Raw genomic sequence first — 19,062 nt, 5'->3', positions numbered from 1 at the left:
ATACTACCACACCCTTGATGCTGTTCAGAAAAATGACATATCGAGTAGTAGGTAGTTTTGAAATTGTTATTGTTTTATAAACTCTGGTTTTTCAATTCTATTTTCTCATTTGGAGAAAATGAAATTGTCATTTCCTTTTGTAGATAGAATATGGTTGCATATCAGCTATTTTGTATAACTCACCTAAATAATAGCAGGTGGTATCTCCACCAGTGGCATTTGGGAGGAAAATTTGTCTCTTTTCTACCACTAACAACTAATCTTCCTGTTGGACACTTTAGAGAAGAAAGTGTTTTGCTTTCTCTAAAGAAGAAAGTGGTTTGGAAACAGAGTTTTCTTAAGCATTTGATTAATGTTAGTATTACTATTATAGGATTCATAGTTCCTGGTTTTTTAAAATTTCTTCTGAATTAGAAGACAATAAGGAAGCAGGACAGAGTACAAATTTGGTTCAGTCTAAGAAAATTATTATATACAGAACGGACATGATTCTTCCTACATCAGAGACATTCTTCCCCTGACAAAAGCTCTGCCTTAAGTCCTTAAGACACTTCATTTATATGGTGTATTTAAGAATTAGTTTTTAGATCATTAACTACTTGGGGGATTAATCTAGAAAGAAAATGGAAATAATGTAATCCATTGAGGATTAATCTGAAAATAAGGTTAAGTATCTCTGAAATCCTAGACTCAGCCAGTGGAAAAATGGTGAGTTTACGAAACCACTCCAATTATGAAGAATTTTTTTGTTATTCTGTTGCTACATAGATTCAAGGGGTCCTGAACTCACTTTATTTTCCTGGGAGAAGACTTATTATAATGAAGTTACTGTTTGTGCTTTCCTGAATCTTTCCCCTTCCTTCTAAATTTTCCTGTCTTTTTCTCTTTAAGGTTCCCACAGCTGGATTATCTTCTAGGGCAGATTGTCACCCATGGCAGTAAAACTTGTTTCCTGGAGGTCAGGGTGAGTTTATGTGGATTTCTACCTGATTTATTATCCCATTTGACTTAGGTCTGAAATTGCCTGTCAAATGTTGTTTAATACTTCCTGCTGTTCAAAGCAAATAGCTGGTGGTGGTGTTTTGTAAATGACACTATCAATGAAACAAGTGAATGAAAACGAATTCTGATTTGAAAGCTTAATTTAATTTTGGCCTTTGTAAGATGCGAGGAATATATTCAAATCCTGATGGAAACTTCAAGTTCAAGCAACATTATTTTGTTAGCGTTTTTAAGTTTGTGACATATGTCTACGATAGACATCTCTTCCTTAGTGGTAATCAATTTTCCGTGACAAAAGGTATCATGTCATTTTTAACATGTTTAGTAATAGCAACAGAAAGACATGGGACGGGAGGCTGAAGTAGTATTTGGGGGCTTGCTTTAAAATTTGAGGATGTTCTTGAAAACTGAAGTTCTGAGAAAAGATCAGATTGGCAGGAGAAAAGCTACTTCAGTGAAAATAGAATCTATTAAATTAAGAGCAGAAGCTTTAGTGAATAGCCAAGAAAGCCACAGAAAGTTTAAAACATTTGAGAGTGTTTCTGAGGGCTGTCCATATGGCACTTTGTGTAAATTAGACAAAGGCACCCCTTCCACAAGGCATTTTCCTTCCATCTGATGGAAAATTGTTGAACTACACTGATATTTAGAACAAGGCACTTTATTGCCATATGCTGGAAAGTTGTAATATAAACAATCAAATTACTCATCTTCAAATCATCAAAGTTTTAATAAAAATACAAACAATTCTCAAATGATGGAGATGCTTATGATGACACTGGTGCCTCCTGAAATAGGGTGGTCTTGTGCAGTCCACAGCATGAACAACCTGCAGGCCGGCTCTGCTGGGTTGGAATTCCACTGGTGGTAGACTCCAAGGAAGGGGGGCTTTACAATTTTTTTTAATATATATATTTAGGGGGTAGAAGTATAGTTTTATTATAGGGGCATTTGGCATAGCAATGAGATCTGGGCTTTTAGTATATCTTTTTATTAAGGTCTGGTCATAGGTGACAGAATAGAAAAATAAGAGTTCGAGGTATAGCTTTGATTAGAAACTTGAGTGGCTTCAAAGAAACTATCAGATGCATAGTAGTTATAGTTCTGGGGTTTGAATGGGGTAGTGTGAGCTTTTCAGGGGTACAATTAGAAAAGAAAAACCTAAACTGTGTTTTAAACCAAATTTACGGGTGAGTTTCTGCCATGTAGTGACATATAGCGTGTACTTTCAGATTCCCTACACGTTAATATAGTAACCTTTATTCTATAAACTGCTACTGGCATTTTTCCTCCCATAAAGGGAGCTGCTTTCAGAATGTTGAGGACATTAGTAATGGGTGGCTCTTTGTTACTTACAAATATTTATAGTTAATTTTCTGATGGAACAAAAGCTGTTACATTGGCATTGATGTATATTTGATTGATGTTGGTTATAAAAAACAGGGTAAGGGGGATGCAGCAATACTCTGGAACCTGATAGAGGACTGCCAGTGGGGTGTGTGACCAGTGACTGAAAAATTATCAAAGAAAGAAGAAAAGATATGGAAGAAGACCTCCTGCAGTTCAGCTGGGTGGCAGCTGTGGTGGGCACGGGATCTGGAGTCATGAGTGGAGGTGGGGGATATGTAGGGGTGCTGAGGATGGTGGTGCCACTGGGATGTCTGGGTAGCTGAGGTAGAGGGCTGGAAGCAGCCACAGTGGTGCTGAGGATACACGAGAAGGAAGAAGTGACAGTTGGGAAAGATGCCAGGCCATTGACACAAAGTGTCTGGCCTAAGAAAAATCTTTTGCTTCCTCAGGTGCTGGGTACAGAATTGACCAGAGGGAAATTGAAGGGGCTGCTGCTTTTTGTGACGTGAAGGTTGTTTTCTTACTGTACAATGGATAAATGATACATGTATATGGTGGGGGATTTGATTTCTCTGAATAAAGAATCACAGAAATATGATTAAAAAGAAACCCATTGGTGAGATTTAGGGTGAAAGGCCCTGGTGTTATTGGGATCTGAAATCTCCCCTCACCAACACACAAATGATCTGTGTCTTGAAAAAAGAAATAACGTAGGCTTTTATTTTTTCATGAGTGGAGGAAATAGAAGGGAGAGAGGACATGGATGAGGAAAGTTTGTATTATTCAATTTCCCCCACAGAGAGTTACATAGCTGTCTGCTTTACATTGGGGATTTTTTTCTTGGAGACAAAGTCTTGCTCCGTTGCCCAGGCTGGAGTGCACTGGCACAATCATAGCTCACAGCAACTTCAAATTCCTGGGCTCATGCATCCCAAGTAGTTGGGACTACAAGTATGTGTTACCATGTCCAGCTAATTTAAAAAGAAAAACAAAAAACCTTTTTGTAGAGATGGGCTCTCACTTGTTGCCTAGACTGATCATATATCCCCAGCCTAAAATGATCCCCCTTGCCATGGCCTCCCCAAATCCTGAGACTGCATGCGTGAGCCACTGTATGGCCTGCTTTGTGGATACTACGTCTGATTTTTTTTTGGAGGGGGTGGAATGCCAAGGAAAGAGACTATGAAGACATTTTGGATCTGATGTTTGGCACTGGTGATTTTGAGCTCATAATTTTGCGTTTCATTTTTCCTTACCTTTCAGTAGAGAGAATGATATTTGCTATCAGAAAACACTGAGGGATATTTGAGAAAGCACCTGCTTAATGAATGTTAAAATGAGACAGAATGATAGATCGGATGATGAGCTGGTGTTCTCACTGCATGAATCTTCATATTATAATTTTTGGATTGAAATATTTTGTCACTGTATGATTCAAATAATTGTCCTGATTATTTTTAAGAAGAGAGCCTTGATTGTGATTATATAAAGATTTCTGTATTCTGCAGCAAGAGAGATTCAGACATAGAATAGCTTTTTAAAGAGGGAAGTTGGTAGGTTGTCCTGCCATGGAGGCTGTTGGGTTAGATACATGGCACTGTGTGCTGAATGGAGCAGGATGACCTGATACTCCCACCTAGTGAGTGCTCTTTGCTCAGTGCTGTGCTGTGCCTGGAACACTCATCATCTCATTTGCTCCTAATTATGCCCTGTGAGGCAAGTGCTGCCACAGGGCCTCACCGTTCAGCTCTGAGAGGTGAAGGGTGGAGCTTAGGGTGGCATCCAGACATGCCCTTAACCACTAGGATTTCCTACCTCCTTGGACCTGGGCTGGCTCCACTCTTAAAGGTATTTCTAATTTCTCAAACTCTAGACCAGCTTATCTCATTGCTCAGACTCCTTTAAAATTGAGCGGTAATTCTGTCATTAGAAGGTACTAGCTGAACCAGGTCAGAGGAATCCTAGAAATAAATTGATGCTACATAATGAGATGTGAGAGAATTAATTGGTTACAGTTTGTTTCCCAGAGATTAGAGTTCTTTTTTTTTTTTTTTTTTGGGACAGAGCCTCAAGCTATCCCCCTGGGTAGAGTACTGTGGCATCACAGGTCACAGCAACCTCCAACTCCTGGGCTCAAGCGAGTCTCCTGCCTCAGCCTCCCAAGTAACTGGGACCACAGGCACCCGCCAGAACGCCCGGCTATTTTTTGGTTGCAGCCGTCGTTGTTTGGTGGCCCGGGCTGGATTAGAACCCGCCAGCTTAGGTGTATGTGGCTGGTGCCTTAGCTGCTTGAGCCACAGTCACCAAGCCCAGAGATTAGAGATTTTTAAAGGCTATATATAATTTTTTCTGCCAGAGAGGGTCCTGTGATTCTGAAATATCTATATGACTAAAGTATCCTCAGATATAGAAGATGTAAAGAAACCTGACAGTGTTTCATCTGTATCTTATTTTCTGCTTTAAAATGATCCTTAAGAATAGATTAGAAGCACCAGGGTCTCAGAGTCCAGTTTTTGAGGGAAGGGGAGATTCATCTTTTCTGCCTAATCTATCTTTTTCCTTAGGCAGAAAACACAGGAGATGAAAAGACCAACTATGTTTTAATATTTAAATCCATAGATCCAGAGCCCAGAATTTTCGGGTATTGGTTGTTGGGGGAAGGGGATGCAGATTTAGTAAATGCCACGTGGGCAATTCTGTTAAGATGATAGAAAGCATATAAGCTGCTTTGTTGTCTGTTTTCAAACGATGCATAAGACTGTGCAATTTTCTGTGTGCTTATTCTCCTATGTATTAATGTATTATCATCTAGCTGCCGTAGTGAGGAGTTAAGCCTGGGGTCTGACATGAGGCTAGATTTTATTAAACTAGGTCACCAGGGCACACATGGGGTGCTGGGTCATGCTGGCATGGTGTCATCTTTGGCAGTTAAATAGGTAAGCATGCCAGTAGGCAAACGAAATGACTTCGTTTCTGCTATCAGAAGCAGATAGCAGGGAACTGTGTCATATTTGAGCACATGTCCACTTAATGATGAATTGCAACGAGAACCCTGGAAAAGGGCTGGTGATACTCCTGTCGTGTCAAAGGAGTTCATCGTATTTGAAATTATCACAGAAATTCCAGAAGAATTCTAAATGAATGGGTAATTATTCAAGTGTTGTGTTAGTGCTTCTACCTGCACATTTTGAGTACAATGTGGATTTTTCTCCCTGTCCTGGTAGAAGCACTGAGAATCTGAGTGACGCCTGCCGTTTGGCAGTGATTTCCTGGGGCAGGAGCCTGGGACTTTGCACAGGGAGATCAGTTAGAGAGCCATTTATAGTTCTTCTTTTGAAGGTTTAGTTTGGTTCTGTCCAATGATAGGAGAATGAATTAAATGGCTTTTTAAAAAATGTCTTTTCGAGATGTGCTTTTGCCTGAAAGGGATTTTGTATTTAATTTTTCATCCTATTTATGTGGTTGTTATTCATGGGCTTCGTGTCCTGATTTTTAAAATGTTGTCTGTTTCTCTGTGTGTGTGCGTGTGTTTAATGTTCAGTTGGGGATATTCCTTGTAGATGGTAGGAGGGCAGGAATAGCCATTTCAGAAGTAGTTGTTGACCCTAGGTGGCTGGGGAGCAGCCCTGGCACATGGGGAGGCAGGCAGGAGTCTGGCGTGTTTTCTAATCTCGAAATCTTGTTCTTGTAGGTTCCACTCATTGCTGTTATAGAATAGAAACTTTACAATGGCGGGGATTTTGTCTATTTAGTCACTGCTATTTTCCTAGCACTTTTGATCAGTGAATGCCTAATACATATTGGGTGCTTGCTTGGTATTTCTAGAAGGACTGAAGCAACTTTAAAACTTGTGGCTATGGGAAGCAAAATTCTTCTTTCATGTCAGTTGGAGGAAAACAGGAAGATTTACATAGATTTTCTTTTATTCATTCAGCAGCTCGGAGACATAATGAGAGAGCAAGGGAGCACTTCATTTAAGAATCTATAAGGGAAAAAAGATCTTTATTCATGGCATATACTCCTAACTTATTAAACAGAAGGACTCACTTTGTAGTGGAGGTCCCAGATAAATGCGGTTTCTCCTTTTACAAGCCAGCACCTGGTTTATAAGCAAACTATAAGGAAGGATGATGTGGAATTTGGTGGATCTCTGGGTCATGTAGTGGCTCTAGCATTTTTCAGTATGTGATCTCTCTTACAGAACAGTTTCCTTATCTTAAAATGGGCTGGGACCTGGCCTGTAGCTCAGCAAGGATTTAATGAAATGACAAGGGACAGCACCCAATGATACAGTGGTGCTTGGCATATAGTCAGTGTTGCCCTTCTGTTCTGCAAGAAGCTATCTTTAAAAGTCTTCTTAATAAATTAACAGTATTAGACTTGCTAACTTACTGCTTTTTTCTTTCTTTCTTTCTTTTTTTTTTTTTATAAAAAGACATGGTTACTCTTCCTTCAGAATACAATATATTAGACAGTGTCCTATAAGAATGTAGAACTGGGGTGGTGCCTGTGGCTCCATGGGTAGGGTGCCAGCCCCATATATTGAGGGTGGCAGGTTCAAACCTAGCCCCGGCCAAACTGCAACAAAAAATAGCCAGGTGTTATGGCGAGCACCTGTAGTCCCAGCTACTTGGGAGGCTGAGACAGGAGAATTGCCTAAGCCTAGGAGTTGGAGGTTGCTGTGAGCTGTGACACCATGGCACTCTACCAAGGGCAACAAAGTGAAACTCTGTCTCTAAAAAAAAAAAAAAAAGAAAAGTGTGTAGAGCTACTTGAGTTAAGATTTGGCATTGTGGAGCATGTTTAGGCCTTTATATAACTGGCCTGATCTGAACTAGTTTGTTAATGGAATCGTCATTCTTAAATATGGAAGCCATGTAAGAGACCATGGGGAAATCTAACCTACATTTTTGAGGTCTGCCAATCCAGGGCAGCTTTCTCTTCACAGCTTAGTGTAAAGAAATAGTCATTCTCTGTATAACCAAAATACCTGAAAGAATTACGTTGCAAATACTCAGATAATTAGAAATTCTAAGATGCACTTCAGTTCACTTGAGCATTTTAACGTCCACCAGGACATACAGATACACTTCTGAGTTCATCAAGTCAAAAGCTATCTGTGTCCTTTAAATATTTTAGTTGTGTTTCCTTCTTTCCTGTTTAGGAGAAATTAAATTATCTGGGCAGGTTAATCTCTACAGACTATTACAAATGTGCAAACAGTCTGCCACTTACAGTGCATTTTTAATAGACCGCTTGTCAGAAGTACTCAGGTTTCCTTCTGCATCACGTAGAAGCTGTTCTTGTCATGCATTCAACAAGCAAAACAGCCTTTGATTTGTTAAGACGATGCACGCTTAACAAAACCAATGTATTTTTAATTAAAATCTCAAAAAATAATTTATTATGAAAAGCTATTCTTTTGATATTTTCTGCATTACAAAACAGGGAGTTCATAACATCATACCGAGTATGCAGGTGAGATATTTTAGAGGGAGAATTAGATAATAAATACATCTTAAACAGAAGCATTAATATAACTTCATAAAATAAAAGCTGAATAATTGGGTAAGTGATTTATTATATAATTTTATATTAATCAAAGACTTAGTGGGCAGGCAGGTAACCAGCAGTTACGTGCAAAGTGTCTTAGATTTTTAACATATTTAAGAGTGATGTGAAGAGTTTGTTAAAAATGCAAATTTATGGGCCAAACCAGAGATTTTAATTTAGTAAACTGGGAAACTGAGATGGAGCCTAGGAATCTGTAACTTATTAAACACCTCAGTGACTGATAAAAGATAAGAGGCTACTGTGGATTCAAACTTGGCCACACTGATTTGAACTGGACAAGTAGGATGAATAGAGGCAAGACCAAGCCAAGATGTGTTTTGGCTTAGATAAAATGGCTCAGAGCAGAAAAGGCCTCCAGTATCAATCAAGCTAAAAAAATATCCAGGGATTAGAATCTTGAAAGTGAGGTTTCAGAAAAGGGGAATAATACAATAGTGATTTTTACGGGAATATTGATTTGATAGTATGTACTGTAAGCTGGAAAGCCAGTGAAAAGATTCGGAATGAGGTGTTGAAGGTGGGTATTAGGAGGAGGTATTTACTATAGAAAATAAAATGCTAGAAGATATTGAATTTCCTTCATATACCTAAGGACAGGTAGTCAAAGTTAAATATGTTATAAAATACCCACTACACTCATAAGAACAAAAATAACAGTAACATCAATAATAACAATAACAAGAATAAAATAATTTTCCACAGGTTTCTCAGCTGTTTCCTTTCATCACTCTTGACACTCACGGGAGCTTAGCAGCCGTTTGTGTTGCCTTCTTTTAATGGGGTTTTGAGGACAAAATTTTCTTTACTTTCATGCTGAAAAGGCTTTGAAGGATCAAAGTGTTCGATACCCAGAACTTTATTCAGTTCTTCCTGAAGCTTTGGCTCACTTTGTTTCTTTTTAGTGAGCTGAGAATGGCGTTTCCGACACCTCGGATTTGTCAATGGGAGGGAAGAGGGAGAAGGGTGACTGGTCCAAAGGCAAAGGCCTTTGGGAGGATGGTTCCTAAGAAAGGTGCTCAGGGGGAATATTAGACCAAGGGTAGCATTTAGAGACACTAAGGGAAACTTGAAATCTTCAAGACTTTTTGGTTTTTCAACTGTCCCCCTGTCCACTCTTTCCACTGTGTCTTCTGACTTGTCATTGCTCTGGCCAATTGGTCAGGGAGTTAGCAGGTGGTTTTGCAGTGAAGGCCTCATTTTCTTCCCTGTATGGTCTGGTTTCTCTGTCTGTGACTCTGTCGTTAGCATCTTCTACACTTTCTTCCAGTCTCCTGGGTGGTCTAAATCTCTCCCCAGGGCCTGGTGGGAGGAAACCACACAACAGCCCTGAAGACTGATGCCACCTTGGAGTCACACTTTCTAATGCTAGGTGGGCCATGGAGAGCTGCAGCCTCTGGGTACCTGTCATTTGAGAGCTCAGCCTTGGGAGGAGAGTGGACAGGGGAGGGAGGAGAGTCACTAGGCCTGCTCACTAAGGCAGACTGGCTTTTACTTGGGCTTCCTGCCTCCAGCAGGCTCAGCCCACCTTCCTGATATATACATTTCCCTGCAGGATAATACCTCCTCTGCATACCTTTACCTACAGGATAATGTCCTGTCCTTTGGCCGGAATACAGACCTTTCATGTTGTGTGCAGGAGGGAGCTGCAACACAGTGGACAGAGAATTCCCCAAGTAGGGGACTTTATCAACAGCCTGGTCCAGAGATGAAGGGAGAAACAACGTGAGACATTTCTATGGAGTTTCTGTGAGAAAATCTGCTGCGACCTGGAGAGACAGACATAGCATCAGCCTACACCAAGGCAGATAGGTGCCACTCCAAACCGAATTCTCCAGAGCTTTTATTACGATTTTAGGGTGTGTGTTTACAGAATGAAGGAGTAGTTTCATGACTCAATCATGAGAGTGGTCTTATAAAAATGTCATCAAGGTGGATGGACTAAATCATAGAACAGTTCTCAAGGGCAGAACTAAGTAAGTAACAAAGTTGCTTTAGGGGCTGGGAGAGGAAAGTTTCAGTTATGGTTATAGCATTCAGGCTAGGTTATCTTGGCTCGAGGGAGATTTTTAATCCCCTTTCTGCTCTGCTGATATCCTGTCTCCACTAAGATGCTGAATTTTACTTAGATGTCCCCAACCTAATTTTCTGTCTATACAGGCAAACTTTCTGACACCCCTCACCACCGTAGCCATGCTAAGCAGTGGGGGACTGAGGCCCAGGGATATTCCTGCTGGTGTCCTCTGGAATGTCCACCTGCACTATGTTTCTACACACACCTTCATATACTCCACGTTTTATACATGTTTCCTGCTATCTATTACTTTTATATTTTAGGCATATAAATGTCTGTTGAATGCCTGTTTTGTTCTAGTCACTGTGCCAGGTGCTGAGGATATAAAATGGAATAAAATTTGGTTTCTGAAATCTAAGATTGTACCATCTAATGGGTAGCCCTAGATATAAATAATTTCAAAAATACAGTTTAAAAGATGTTAACAGGGATGCACAGAGATGGGACGCTCAAGCCCCTTTTCTCCATCCTTCTTAGGCTGCTCACGGTTGATCTGTTTGGGAGTCAGTCAGTATTGGTTTGATGTAGGTATTATACATCTATAATACTGTATGATAACTGCTATTTTGAAAAATAATTTTAGAGGGTGGTGCATGTGGCTCAAAGGAGTAGGGCGTTGGCCCCATATGCTGGAGGTGGTGGGTTCAAACCCAAAAACTGCATAAAAAAAAAAGTAATACTAATAATTTTAGATACTATCAGAACAATATTAATCAAAACGATTAAGTTATACAGTTGTCCCTCTGGATATGAGGGCTAATCAAAACTGTGCACCGTCAAGTCAGCCCTCCTTATCAGTGGATTTCACATCCTGCAAATGTTGTAATTTTGATCTGCAAAATCAAAATGGTAATAAAGAAAATATCACTTGAGGGTTTTTTTAGGGGGTGTTCTTTGGATTCTAGTCCCACCCTCTTTCCTGCTTTTTTTTTTTTTTTTTTTTTTTTGGCTGGGGCTGGGTTTGAACCTGTCACCTCTGGCATATGGGGCCGGTGCCCTACTCCTTTGAGCCACAGGCACCGCCCTCTTTCTGCTTTTGATGAGAGAATATTTTTGGACTGAATGGTCTAGATCTCAGCCTGGGGTGATTTTACCCCCTCTTCCTGGGACATTCAGCAGTGTCTGGAGACATTTTTGGTTGTCACAGCTGGGGAGGTGCTATTAGCATCTACTGGGTAAGCTGATTCTCCTGTGATGCATAAGACAGTCCCCTCCAGTTTTCTGACCCCAAACATCATTACTGCTATGGTTGAGAAACTGGTTGGGATGAATAGCCTATATTGCTCATAAGAATTTTATAATATCCAAAATCACATGTGCCCATAAAGACATAAAAAAGATGATTTTGAACAAAAAGGGGGTGGAGGGCGAGGTGGGAGGGAGAAGGACGGTAATGGTTTTTCGCTGTCGGCCTCTTATTTTATTTTGGCTTTTGCTGCATGTTCTTTTGTAACAAGCTAGATTTTATTATTTCTTCCATAAGATAAGTGGTTTTGATTATTGCTTAGTATATTTTGGAGAACTTTACTAGTGTACCTGATGTCTAGCACAGACCCTATAACAGTCCACGATGAATATTCATTTTCTGGATGGGTGCATAAATGCACGTATTCCCGGAGACAGTAGCGTTTATTTGTTTCCCAAATACCTTCCTTGTACTTTCCCTGTTTGCTAAATGGAAAATGTGCTGCCAGAGTTTATGAGTCATTTCAAAGATTCAAAATGAGTGTTAGGTCAGTAAAAATAAGACACCTGGCTCTCCAAAAGGGAGACGCTAGGAAGAAACCGACTCTAGTATCAGCTTGCGTGGGGAGCTGAACAGGCAGAAACACGGCCGAAGTTCATAAAAAGCTCACTTGGGTGAGGGCCACCGAGGAATATGCTCTAAGCAAACAGCTGCACCAAAAAGCAAACTCAACACAAACCTACAATAGGAAAACAAGTGGGCATCATACACGGTCTTTAGAGGGAGTTGAAGCTCAGCTGACTGGCAGCGCTACCTGTGGCCAGGGGCACAGACTGTGGTCTAATGAGAGCCAGCTTAGACAGCGCCTTGCACTGCCCTGTGGTCGCCATCTGTGCTGGTTCTGCTGGGAAAAGCTGGACACCTGACTCTTCTCAGTTTCCCTCCTACAGTTTTCCTGTGTGAACCCTGTGCTCTGGCCAGACTTCACTGCTTCTCCTCTGAACATGCCTTGTGCTGTTGCTGTCTGATTGCCTGTGACATTTTTCCATCTGAGGACGTGGTTTTCTGTTCTCTCTACCTCTGAGTTTTCTTTGATAAGACTCAAGTCACATTCTGCACCTTTTATGGAACCCTTCGGAAGCTTTTTTATGTTGGAAGTCTTTAATAATCTAATTCTTCCCTCTTTTACTCCCTCCAAATTCCGGAAGCATCTTGCAGTTGTGGTTTACCAGAATTCATTCCCTAAGAATCTCAGGTGCTTCAGAACAGGTAATTGGGGATAAACTCTTATTTTTTATGCTCATTGGAACAGGTGCTAAGGATTGGGGAGCATCTCCCTTTAGTCCAGTGGGGGCCCATGGGATGGACGCCTACCATGGTCTGTACACAGCACCCTGCCCTGCCTGTTTGCTTAAGATGTGAGTGAATATTCTGACGATACCTACCTGGACAAAACAAAGCATCTGAAGGAGTGCCTCTATCTTGTCTACAAACTCTAGACCTACAAATAGACAAAAGTGTAAATGCTATCCTAACATTAGACAGAGATAAGTTCCCCTGTGTACAGGGCCCCATCCAGTTTTGGGGTAGAGGTGGATTAAAGGCAGACCTTGTTTTTTCAGAGTCCAAAGTATAGCATGGAAGGTGCGTGTCTCTCTTGCTATGCTCTGGTCTCGGCTCTTGGCAAGCTCAGGGATAGAGGCCAAGCTTTGCTAATTGGCCAGAGCTCACCCTGCTGGGCTAAGCATTCTGTCTGTCTCACCAGGGGGGACCCCAGTCCCTCTCCAGATTCAACTCAGAACTTTGCAATATTATGTGCAATTCCCAACATCAGTGGTTTTGATCAGCTCTGTTTACAAGAGTAATATTAAAAACATAAATTGCCCAGAGGGTATGCTTAACATTAAAGTGTTAAACAGTGAAAGAGAGAAGGGACTTGTGGAAATGAAGTTGAATGTTGCTACAGAGAATGTTCATTCTTTGTGCAGCGTTGTGAAGCATGTCTCTAAACCATCCTAGAGACTGGTCTTTAGACAGTTGATTCATTTTACAGCAAAACTCAGACGGATATATTAAAATTAAAATCTCATGCTGGGTGTAAAAATTTTATTATTATACCTGTCCTTATTACAATTACTTGTTTTTGATTCACATGGGATCATTGGGTAGAGAAAATTTACCTTGATTTTTGCATTCAGAATATTCAGTTGCCTGTTTGCCATGGTTTCATTTATTTTTAGATGAAAATTTATCCTTTCTGTGTGCAGCTGAGTATATCTTTCACTTGCCAAAGCAGAGGGGAATATTGCTATTAAATGACAATAATCATTTATTTGCAAGTTAAAATATATTGTGAAAAGGATGGAAGCTTGTTCTTGCTTGAAGCTAGGCAGCTGGGAGATGTCTCTGAGGGCTCTTTCTGTGCTGTGTTTTGTCCTGTATCTTAGCAGTATCTTATGTTGGTATAAGAAATAGAGAAAAATCATAAAATATTAATATATCTGGAGTGGACCTATGAGAAATAAGAAATTTGTAACATTTACAAATTTTATTATAATTTTTATTCATCAAATATTTATTGATAACCTACAGTGTTCCAGGCAATGTTCTAGGAGTTATCATTATTTTTTCATTTCAGATTAGTATGAGGGTACAATTGTGTAGGTTACATTGTTTTCATTTCTTTTTTTTTTTTTTTGAGACAGAGCCTCAAACTATCTCCCTGGGTAGAGTGCTTTGGCATCACAGCTCACAGCAGCCTCCAACTCCTGGGCTCAAGCGAGTCTCCTGCCTCAGCCTCCCAAGTAGCTGGGACCACAGGCGCCCACCACAGCGCCTGGCTATTTTTTGGTTGCAGCCATCATTGTTGTTTTGGTGGGCCCAGGCTGGATTCAAACCCACCACCTTAGGTGTATGTGGCTGGCGCCTTAGCCACTTGAGCCACAGGCACCAAGCCTGTTTTCATTTCTAAAGTAAGTCCAAGTTTTAGTTGAGCCCTTCACCCAGGGGCGTGCTGAACACCCTGGTGTTGTGCTCATTAGGTGAGATCCCACCAAGCATCTTCTCTCCTCCCTCCCTCCCCCCCGCCCCACCTCCTCTCCCCCTGTTGCTTGCTAGACTGTACTTGTGTTTCTTTTTTTTGGGTGTAGGCATGTGGTTGTTTATATATTGGTTTCATATTAGTATTAAGTACCTTGGAAACTTTTTTTTTTGCATTCTTGTGATACTTTACGAAGAAGAATGTGTTTCAACTCCTTTTAGGTAAACACAAAGGATGTGAAGGCTCCATCTTTTCTTATGGCTGAAGAGTATTCCACGGTATACACACACCCACAGCTTGTTAATCCATTCATAGGTTGATGGTTACTTGGACTGACCCATGACTTGGCAATAGAAAGCCATTAGTAGTCACATAATTTAAATGTAGGGCTGGTGAATCTGAAAGATTTCCAAATTTTTTTTTTCAGTCCTGTCATGTAATCACATACGTTTGGCCATAGGCCTTAATGGAATTTGTGTTGAATGATCAGGGATCCCCCAAAGCTTGCTATTGATGATTTAGAAAAAAAAAGTCAGAGTGCTTGTCTCAAAAACAGTGAATCACATGCATGTATTAAATAATTCAGAAAATGTGTGTTGTGTGACTACTATGTACTGGGCACTATGCAGGTGTCGCCGATACAGAGCTAAGTGTGATATGGTCCTTGCCTTCAGGGAGCTTAGAGTCTAGGAGGAAGTGCAGACAAATGAGCAAGCAACTGTGCTACTGACCAGGGACCTAAAGCTTGCCCAATCCTGGAGCCCTCCTCAAAAAATAGATAAATTACAAAAGCAGAATTTGATAGAGAAGTGAATGTGAATGCATATTTCAAAAGGGATTATGTGTCCAGAGAGGGAAGGAGCAGCTGAGCAGGACCTGGTGCCCAGCTGTGGACCGGGAGCACTGCTCCCTGGAGTAGGCGGCGCTGTGGTGGTCTGCTGTTGCCACCTTTGCTTTACCTGAAGTCCCCACAGAAGCCGTAATGAGCTTTAAAACCTACCTGAGATGACATCACTCCTCTGCTCACACTTGCTTTTCATCACATCTAGGATTAAGCCCCAGAGCCCTCCTCCCCTCCCTTGCTCCTCAGGCAGCTGGCACACCCCTGCATTCCCCGCCCTCTTTGTTCTGATTTCTTTTTTCCTTTCAGATACAATGTGTGTGTATTACCACATTACATGCTCATTCTTTGTCTCCTCAACTCAAATGGAAGTTCTAGGAGGATGAACGCACAGCTCTGTTCGCAGCTGTGTCCCTTGTACTTCGAGTGAGGTTGGCACATAGGAGGCTCTTGTTAATGTCAGTTAAAAAGTGACCGGATGTGGTGGCTCACGCCTCTAACACTGGTACTTTGGGAGGCTGCGATGGAAGATCGCCGAGTCCAGGAGTTTGAGATTTGTTTCTGAGCAATATAAATGTACAGAATTTCTAAATTCTTTGGAAGAAATTTTCCTGCCAGATTCCTGTGGGGAAAATCCATCTGAGGATGTCAAATGTGTCTGCTGTTGTATCATGTTACCTATATTATTTATTTAAATTCTTATGGGTACATAATTATATATATTTATAGGATACATGTGATGTTTAGATACAGGTATAGAATATGAATTAATCAAATCAGGGTAACTGAAATATCCATCACCTCAGGCATTTACTAGCTCTTTGTGTTAGGCACATTTCAGTTTCACTCTCAGTAATTTTAAAGTGTATCCTAACTTATTTTTGATTATAGTCGCTTTGTTGTGCTATCGAATCGTTGTTCATTCTATCTACCCAGCTATATTTTGCACCCGTTAACCATCCGCACTTTCTCCGCCTTCCCTGCCACCCTTCCCAATGTCCGGCAACCATCATTTTTTGTCTCCATGAGATCAACTGCTTTTACTATTTAACTCCCACATATAAAGTGAGAACCTATGGAATTTGTCTTTGTGGTATCACCTGTACTAAATGTTTTGTTTATCCCACTACCAGGCATCTCTGCAGAAGAAAAAGAATCATTTTATCATAAGGATATTTGTACTAGGTTGTTGACTACAGTTCAATTTACATTTGCCAAGATGTGGAAACAAGCTAAATGCCGGTCAATCCAGGAATGGATGCACAAACTGTGGTATTTGCATACCTTGGAATATTCGGTCATAAAAAGGATACTTCACATCTTTTGTATCAACCTGGACGGAGTTGAAACACATTCTTCTCAGTAAAGTAACACAAGAATGGAAAAGCAAGTATGCAGTGCACTCAATACTGATATGAAGCCAGCCGACCAGTGGTTCTCAACCTTCCTAATGCCGGGACCCCAATACAGTTCCTCATGTTAGGGTCACCACATGGGGCTGAGACCACTGCAGTAGATGATCTAATACACATCCTCATTACAGAACACTTCAATTCAAGTCGAGGGAGGGGCCGCGAGGAAGGGGGATTGATATGTTCATACTTAATGGGCACAATGTAGGGGTGTATGGCACACCTCCTGGGTGCGGGACACAGCTACTAACAAATGCAAACATTGTAACCTAGTTGTTCGAATCCTCACATTAATCTGAAATTACAAAAAAAATGTTTAGTTTCAGATGCTTTCATTTTGGATCTGGTTGGAAGTGATTTTAAATTTAAGAAGTGGGGACGGGAGGGAATAGTTCAGAGGGTGTGTGTGTTTGTGAGAATTTAATTTTCAAGAGGTTCAAAAAATTTCATATGAAATGCTTTCTTCCTCTAAGTATACATTTGTAAAACTTTCTGAAATGCACATGGTCGCAAAGCAGTGGCATGCTGACCTGTGAAAGCTCTCTCTTGTTGTCTGTGTTCTAGCCGGATCCGTAAAACCTCTTTTCTAGGAGGGCTGTGTCCAAAGTGGGGGCTTCGAGAGGCCCGTGAAGTTCAGCAGGGGGTGGATGTTGAGACAGAAACTAAGCTTTATTGTGTTTTTCTATAAGGACTGACACAGAACAGTTTTACTTGGTCACCTATACCGTTATAAACTGAGGTGTCCCGAGGGAGCTGGCGGAAGGGTCACCATGCAGTTTGAGAGACAGTGACACTGTTACCGTCTTGTTCTTTCTGCAGCATGTGTGAGTGAGGTTAAGTGGAATTACAAATTACATTACCTAGTTTTAACTACAGTAACCATAACAAAACAGAGAAATAGCTTAAAAAACACCATCAGGCTAAAAAGTAAAAGTGCAAATGAACATCAAGAAGAGGGCAGAATTGATGTTGCTTCTGCTGCTGTTGGTGAGAATTGCGTTAGCCAAGTAGAAACCAGTGATGATCCCACTAGAGAAGAAGATAGCCAAAAAATTCAAAATCATCAAGATTATTCAAAATGTAGATTCTGGCTGTTATTATAACAGTGCATCTTATCGTAATGGCATAATGTGATTTGTTATATTAGGTCCTGGCGAGGATAGATGTGATATAGAATGCATAAGCAGATATACCTGTATTGGGGGAGTCATGCTCAAAGCTTCTGTTAGGGGTATCCACAGGAAATCCTAGCGTCCACTGCTTGAAGGTCTCGCTAGTCCAAGTGCGGTTTGCAAATGAGGCATCACCTGGAAACCTTTCAGAAATGCAGAATCTCAAGCCTCAACCCAGACTTGCAGGAGCATAATCCGCATCTCAACAAGCATCCCAGGTGCTTTGTATGCATGTGACAGTTTGAGAAACACTCTTCTGGGAGTATTTTATAACATGCTGCTTCTGTGCATCTGGAGCCAGGGAGTGATTCCAACCCCACAAGAAATGTGGAACTAAACAGGTCTGATTTTTAATTCCAGTTATGTCATTTCTAGAAGTGGCCTCAGGCATCTTCCTGACCCTGTGAGACCCATTTCTACATCCATAATGCAGAGCCAACAATTCCTGCCTACCAGGGGTTTGTGAGGATCAGCTATATGTGAAACCCTCTCAGGAACGGCAGTTCAGCATCTCCTTCCCCGCTGCCCTGCTAGTCTGAATACATGGCCAGGGACAGCTCTGTGTTTGCACTTCCCAGTGCAGAAGTCTTTCAACTTTTTCCTCATGTTTATACCTCCTAAAAGAATCTTGAAAAGTCATGTGTACAGTCCCATTTTTTAAAAGGTACATTGAGAAGCTATATCATAAATTTAAAAAGTAGCAAAGTAATTTCTAGGTTATAGTAAACATTGATATTTACAAAATAAAAGTGGTTACAGGACTGTTTCAGTCTAGCCATTGGAATGTGAATCCAGGAGATTGGGTAGGCTTTCTGTGGGAGGAACCCCAGGATGTCTTCCCTCCCCTCTCTCTGACCTTGGGGGCTTCTCCAGTAGTTACTGAATCTCCTGGCGGTTCCAGGTCCCATTGCATGGGCTCAGAGTGGTTCTAACTTCCCCGGGGGGTGTGTTCCCAAGGCTCTAGTGATACCCAGCCTCCTCTCTTTTGTCCTCCCAGCTCCGAGGTGGTGCTGGCTTGCAGCGTTTGTGCATCCAGGTCAGTATTTCTCAGCCTTTTTTAATCTCCCGGCACACTTGAGCCTATAGTTAAACTTCCACAGCACACTTAAATTATGTTGATCCAAAAAAAAAGAGTAAAAAAAATACCCTTACTGTGTTTTGAACTTCTTCTGAAAATAACATAATTAATGATTTTTAAAAATTTTCACAGCCCACCCAAGATCCTCTCATGTAAGTAAGGCAAGCAGACAGCCCTCAGAATGGGAGAAGATTTTTGCAGGTTATATCTCTGACAAAGGTTTAATAACTAGAATCCATAGACAACTAAAACGTATTAGTAAGAAGAAAACGAGTGATCCCATCTCAGGGTGGGCAAGGGACTTGGAGAGAAATTTCTCTGAAGAAGATCGGCGCA

This window comes from Otolemur garnettii, unplaced genomic scaffold (assembly GCF_000181295.1).
Source record: "Otolemur garnettii isolate 467f Iridium unplaced genomic scaffold, OtoGar3 scaffold00120, whole genome shotgun sequence".
Taxonomy (NCBI): Eukaryota; Metazoa; Chordata; class Mammalia; order Primates; family Galagidae; genus Otolemur; species Otolemur garnettii.
Note: the sequence above shows the minus strand (reverse complement) of the source record.